Genomic DNA, 7,784 nt, shown 5'->3' with positions numbered 1-7,784 from the left:
TGGCACCAACACAGGAAAGCATTGCTCTTTAACAGAACCACACTTGAAGACACTCCGCCACAATACAGTTTAGCCATATAAATTGCCCAAAGAGACTTTTGCTCCCTGAACTGAAACCAATGCTTCAAAGTGACTGCCGTAGCAACATCCGAAAGTCTACATACCCCCAATCCACCTTCTAATCTTGGTTTACAAACATCAACCCAACCAATCCAATGTGGTTTCTTATTTGAACTCGAAGATCCCCAAAAGAAGTTAGCAAACATCATTTCTAATTGATGAAGAATAGATACAGGGGGGAGTAAAACCTGCATTAGATAAAAAGGCACCAAGCTTAGGACACTTTGAATAAGCATAAGCCGGCCACCATGAGAAAGCCTTGAAAGGTTCCACCCAAGCATCCTTGTCCTCACTTTCTCTAACAGAGGTTGAAAATAAATTGCCTTTCGATTACCCAAAAATATCCGAACACCCAAGTATATGATAGGGGTGACCCTTTCTCTAAAGCCTGTGATACTCGCAATTCGGCACCGTCTAACTGTAGATATTGTTTTTGAAGGATAGAAACAACTCTTGGCAGCATTTATGAATTGGCCCGAAGAGACCATATAAAAATCTAAGAACTTTCGGATCCTTTTCACACAATTAATGTAATATACCAAAAATATAAATAAAGATAAAAAAATAATTAAAATTTAATATAATTAAATTATTTTAAGGAAAATAAATATTTTAGGGGATAATTTATCAGGAAATATGTTTATATGAATTTATAGAATTTTTCTAGATTTTATATGAGTATTTTATATTTTATAGGGATAAACGGGTAAAAATAAAAATATGTTTAGAATATCTATTTAAAATGGGAGTTGATTGAATCAATTTTGTTAAGTTTAATTTCCTAAACCTAAGTTTTATTCCCTCCTCTCTCTCACCCGTCCGCGTTTTCTTCTTCCCTTACGCATCCGCAGCGTTGCTCCGCCGCGCGGACCGACCAACGCTACCGCAACGCAAGTTGCCGGGTTGCGTCCGTCTCCTTTCCTCGACACTTCTGCCAGGTGTCATCCCAACTGTCCACACGTCCCATCGTCGGCGCACTGCCTCCACAGCCACCTCCCTTCCCTTTCGCTCCCCGTCGCATGCATTGGTCGCTTGTCCACGCAATGACGCTCACCCACTGGAGTCACTGCTCGAGTGCCTCCCACCCTCCTGCCTCGACACCACAGTCGGCCACCTGCAGTAGTGAGCCTTCACAGGAGAAGACGCGAGGAACCGCCGCAGACCACATCGTCGCAAGCCACTGCCGCGAGCCGCTGCTGCAAGTCGCCGACGTTGTGCCCATCTCTGTTGCAACCCAACGTCAATCGCCAACCTCCCATGCCGCCGACCGCAAACTCGCCAAGAAGAAGAAGCCAAACTAGTTTGTGTAACGAATTAATTAAATCCAATTATGTTTTGATTTACTTTGTTATTTTGGATTTAATTAAGGTTAGGTTAAATTGATTAGGGTTGACTTAATGCATCAATGAATTGATTAATAATGAGAAGTTGATTGAAGGTTGATTAATTAAGATTGATTAATTAATAGATTGATTATTAATCAAGAGTATGAGATGATTGATCAACGCTATTTGATTAATTTAAATGATAAGCTAAATAGTTAATTAGGTTAATCTAAATGGTTGATTAATTGAGGTTACTTGATTAAATAAATAAAGTAATGCTTAATCGATTAAGAGTAGATTGATGAATTAATTAATGAATTGATTAGTAGATGATTAATTAATAAATAGGTTGATTAATGGGTCAATTCTTAGTATATCTTATATGTAGATTCGAGCTAGAGACATGCTCTTAGACTTGAAGACATCAAGGGACATTCTACGTTGAGAGGTGAGTAGTTTTGATCATATTGCATGATTAGTTACTGTCATGTTTCGATGAGGTTGCAGTTACGCGTTTACTTTAAATCTATCCTATATTGCTCTTGAATTTAATATCTTATTGTTTGTCTTAATATGTTGACCTATTGTTGATAGCTATGCTGTTATGTTTGTTATTTGTGATTGTGTTTATATGTATGCACGATATTACCATACCATAGTGTAGGACATTGAATACTTTGCTAAGACCTCTTGGTAGATGATTTGAGTTTGTACTTATTGTCACGATGATCATACCAAAGTATAGGATATCGAGCATCTTGTTAAACCTATGTTTGTTATTTCATACCGTAGTATAAGATAGTGAGTATTCTACTAGACCCTTGTTATTTAGGCCTATGACTATACGCTAGTAAGGTTAGACCAAGGTGTGGCTATAGTGTTATATTGATGTGACTTCATTTTTTGCTTATCGACCGTTGGTATATCATAACGACCATTGTCTTCCATTCGTGGTTGAGAGAGTCGTTAGTGACCGTTCGTATATACTAACGACCATTGTCTCTCATTCGTGGTTGAGAGAATCGTTAGTGACCGTTGGTATATCCTAATGACCATTGTCTCCCATTCATGGTTGAGAGTTGTTAGTAACCGTTGGTATATACTGTCGACTATTGTCTCCCATTCGTGGTTGAGAGAGTCGTCAGCGATTAGGATACATAGGACTGTATGTTTTGTTATACGTGTGTTATATGCTTGTTATGTGCTGAGTTTATGCAGGTGGTTTTGGATGTACGGTATGTAATCCCAATTTGTTAGTTATACTTGGTTGAGCAGGTTAGTGTAGTGTTATGTAATTAGTTATGCTTTTAATTAGCAGAGGATTATGTTGGGACACTTACGTTTGTTAGTAAGTACTTTATCTGAGACTGCATCCTTTGATTTCCTGTCAGTATATTATGCATACAATATCTTCTTTTACAAGTGGTTGTACTCACTACCCTTTGCTTTTCCCTTGACTTTCAAGTTAGTTGATAGAGGAGGCGTTGTGTCGCTTAGAGGTCCTGGCTGCCAATCCCGCTCGAGTTGGGTTTCCGTTGAGTTGCTTTATATTATTGTTCTTGTTGATTATGGTTGCAGTTTCTTTTTGTATCGGATTTTGAGAATGTCCACATATACATGTAGACATACACGCATCATCTTTAATGTGTTTATTGATTTTATATCGCATTGGAGTTTGTGTGGACTTGAATTTGTTTGATATCGATTTTTCCTATATTGTCGCTAGGGGGTACCGTCTGATTTGGCGGACAAGTATACCCTCGGGGCATTCATTAGAATCATGACATCATCCCCATAAGCTAAATGAGATAATTTCATGGCACAACCAACTTAAAAAAACATTAGGGGATATTTAAAAAATAAATCATCCAAACCTCCTGATAGAAATTCCGCTGCTATAATAAGTAGTAAAGGGAATATGGGATCCCCTTGACAAAAACCCCTTTTGGAATGAAAAATTCTGAATAACTGTCCATTAATTCTTACCGAAAATCAGCAATCACTGATGCAACGTCTTATGATGTCAATAAACTTTTCAGAAAAAACAAAAGCAGTGAAAACCTTAAACAAAAAACTCCATTGAATTCTATTATATGCCTCGGTCATATCCAGTTTCAAAATTAAATTCCCTCCTCTAGCATGTTAATTCAACTTATGGTTGAACTCTTGTGCCAACAAAATATTATTTGATATTAGTCTTCTAGCTATAAAGTCACTCTGTGACTGAGAAATAATGTTATCCAGCATCAAGCTCAACAAGTTTGCCAACAACTTTGATATAACTTTATTAGAAACATTGCATAAGCTAATTGGCCTAGACTCGTGCCTACAATGGACATTATCAACTTTAGGAATAATCACAATAGTAGTTGCAGCCATACCTTTAGGAAGAGAATATCCTTGAAAAAAATCCAAGACAACTTGATACATATCTTCCTTGATGATATCCTAGCAGGCCACATAAAAAGCTACAGAAAAAATATTTGGACCGACTGCACTATCTTCACACATCTCCCATACCACTTGCTTTACCTCTTCAATAGATGGTAAAGCTAACAAAGCTTGATTCTCCATCGAACTCACAAACTGTGGCATAATATCCATACTCACAGACACACCCAAATCCTCCCCTATTAATAACTCTTCAAAAAACTGAGCCCCAGAAGCCTGAATAAGGTCATTACTCTCCAAGCAAACCCTGTCTTCCCAAATTCTAAATATTCGGCTAGCCATCCTCTTTTTCTGTACCAGATTGTGAAAAAATTTAGTGTTCCTTTCACCTTCCCCAATCCATTTCACAGCCGCATTTTGTTTCCAATACATTTCTTCCATATCCAACGTACGAAACAAAGAAGCTTAGCACTTAGCCATATGAATTTTATTCTCTATGGTAGGAGAAAGATCAAAAGCCTTTTCTGCCAACTCAAAAACCTCTTTAGCCTTCTTAACATTCTTAAAAATATTTCCAAATACCTCAGCATTCCACCATTTCAAATGAGCCTTCAGTCTTTTGAGTTTAATTTGAAGCTTCTGAAGGCCAAAACCAGAACACGGCAGCATCCAATTCAAATGTACTGTAAGGGAGAAATTTTGATGTTTGGTCCACATTTTCTGAAACCTGAATGAGGCCATTGGCAGATGGAAACTGGGGAAAGAAATAAATAAAGGACAATGATCTGAAGCCGCCCTACTCAAATGCTCCACCTGCACCATATATTCCTGATGACTCTAAGATGGAGATACCAGGATTCTATCCAGCCACTTCCATACTTTACCATTTGTCCATGTAAACCTATCTCCCACAAAACCAGAATCCAGAAGTCCAGCCAACATTAGAAAATTATTAAATTCATGTGTAGCACCTGGCTTAGCTAGAAAACCTGCCGAATGCTCATTGGAACCAATAATTACATTAAAATCTCTTCCCATTGGCCAATATTCATCCATAACTGGCTTAACTGCTGATACATCATCCCATAATATCCTTCTATCAATTCTATTGCATTTCGCATATACCACAGTCACCATAATGGAGATGGGAAAAATAGGAGAGCAAAGTTTAAGATGCAAGAACTGAACATGATCCACTAACATAGTACAAGCTATATTATGATCATACAAAAACCAAATTTTGCCAGAACAATTTGAAATAGCACCATGAAGACCCAACCTTCTAGTGATAAAATTAGCGTCAAGAGAAATAAAGGGCTCCAAAATCCCCATGAAATTAATACGATGTAACTTCTTCAAATAAAGTAATCTCCTCATAGAAGCATTATTCCCCAGCCCCCCTTACATTCCATATCAAGCCTAACATTAAAAATTAGAAGAGGAAGAACTTTTTTGTACCTGAGATTTACTTCTAGTAACCATTCGGGTAACCCCAGATGGAACATTAATAGAAGAAGTTTTCAAAAGAGGGCCCTTTGGATTAGAAACCAGTGGAAAAGATGAAGACCTTTGTGAATCCACTGCTTCTCCATAATCAGAATCATCCTCTTCCATGAAGGACTTAGACACTTCATTCCCTTCAAATTCATCCTGCATAGCTGAAAATGAAAAGTTTCCCCACTGCCCAGAATCTTGTATCCCTGCCAAACCAACAGGACCGGATTGTTTCTGTAAGGAGGAACTCCATCCCCTGCTGGTACCTTCTGCCTTGGACTTGGCACAAACTGCACCTGTCTTTTTTGAACCTATACTGTCAGTTTAGAGACTGCAAGCACCTTCAAATCTAGCACAATCTGATTTGGAGCTGAAACCAAATCCTGCACATTCTGATTTGTGGGTTGTACAGTTTATTTTGTTTCCTGCACAACCTGTTGTAAGACCTCTGTTTTGAAAATCCAACTACAGATTTCCCCTTGTCCATCCTTGGTTCAACATTTAGTACATTAGTTTGACTGTCAACATGAGCCGGAGCCAGGACAGCAGCCAGGTGAGCATCCTCCAACTTATCTAATTTTTGTTCCTCTACTTCCAAATTCTGAAAACCCAAAGGCCCCAATTGATTTTGCCCAATCTTAGTATCAACATAACCATCTCCCCAAGGATACATTACATTTTCTGGCGGTTCATACAGCCCCTCTAATTCACCCTTATCTTCTTCCTCTAATGTAGATAAAACGTGAAAGCTATTCCTACTTTCACTCCCCTTCTTGTCCACCATACCTTGCTCACTGGCCTCACCGTTCTTAATCCATACTTGTTTTCCCCCATCAGATTTGTTTAACATCTTTTTCCCTTCATCAGATTCAAAAGGCCCTGTTACCTCCTGTTTTCCAACAGCATTTCTTCTATTTAGACCAACACTCAAATCTTGACCATCATTACCATCGTTCTCAGATTTCCACAAAGGATTTGGCCTATTTCCATTAGCATAACATGCATCCTCCAAGTGCCCAAGATGAAAACATTGTGTGCAATATTTCGGAACTTTTCAAAGATCACACGTTGCAATCTTGTTTCCTCTCCAATACCAATCCAGAATTCATCCACCATGGGTTTCACAAGATTGATTTCAACACACACCCGAGCCATGGATAGCCTTGAACTATCAGTCGTCGCCTCATCAAGTTTAATTGGCTTCCCAACAATCCGGGCAGCAGAAAACAAAGAATGTTTGTTGACATATGAATAGGAAAAATCCAGAAATTGAATCCAAACAGGAACCACTGAAGATTCAACCGAATAAGAAATATTTGGGAACTATTTGAAAATCCAAAGGGGCATACCCCCAATAAACCAAATTCCACGAGTCCACACTCTTGCCATTCTTGCCATGTCCTCGCTTGAAGAGAAATGCAGAAAGATATAGCCCGCATGAAGAAACCGTATGTCATATAAACCAAAAAGCCCAATATTCTTAAGAGCTTGAAACACAATCTGTGGCCTTGGCCTTAAACCCGAGAATTTCCCAATTAACGAGAATTGGTAAGGTTTAGACATACCATTGACCTCCTCCTTTGTGTAGAAAATGCCAAGCTTGTTGTTATATATAGAAGGCTGCTTGAAATTCTCACCAACATCCTCAAAACTCTTCTTTGATGCACGAGGTGACGCCGGCCTCAACGCCGCCGCATATGAAGAGGGGTGCACTGGATTCGCCTCCTGAGAGCTTTGGGGAAGAGACTCCACCGGTTTGAGGTTAGCTGCTACTAGTGGAGGAAAATGAGAAGGATGGGAGAGATCTACCCCCGGCGGCATGCTGTCACCAGCGGCCATCGCCGCAAGGAGGACGGGTGCGCAATTACCCATTTCGCCCAAAGAGTCAGGGTGCGTTTGAACCCGTTTGGTTAAGTTATGGCTAGGGCTGTAAATGAACCCAGCGTTCGTGAACAAACTTGATGTTCGACTTGGTAAGAGCTTGTTTATGTTCGTTCAATATGCACAAGATTAATTAAACAAACAAGCTTGAAGAGCTCGTTAGGCTAAACAAACAAGCTTGAACACATATGTGTTCAGCTCGTTTACGTTCGTGAACAACGTTCGTGAATAATGTTCGTGAACTACGTTCATGAACAATATTTATGAACCATATTCATTAATAAAATTCTTTTCAATATACTAAATAAATAATAAAATAAAATAAATAAATTTAAATTATCAAGCTCAATAACCAATCAAACAACTAAAAGTTTTAAACAATCAAACAAACTTGAATTGAGAGCTCGATAACATCTAAACAAACCAAGCTCGAACCAAGCTCAAGCCAAGCTCGAACCAAGCTCAAGCCAAGCTTGAATTAAGAGCTCGATAACATCTAAACGAACCAAGCTCAAGCTAAGTTTGAACACTCATTTCAAAAGCTTGGTTCATTTTAAGCTCGGCTCGGCTTAG

The sequence above is a fragment of the Zingiber officinale genome, unplaced genomic scaffold (assembly GCF_018446385.1).
Source record: "Zingiber officinale cultivar Zhangliang unplaced genomic scaffold, Zo_v1.1 ctg145, whole genome shotgun sequence".
NCBI lineage: Eukaryota > Viridiplantae > Streptophyta > Magnoliopsida > Zingiberales > Zingiberaceae > Zingiber > Zingiber officinale.
The sequence above is the reverse complement of the archived record's forward strand: the minus strand, read 5'-3'. Positions refer to the sequence as shown.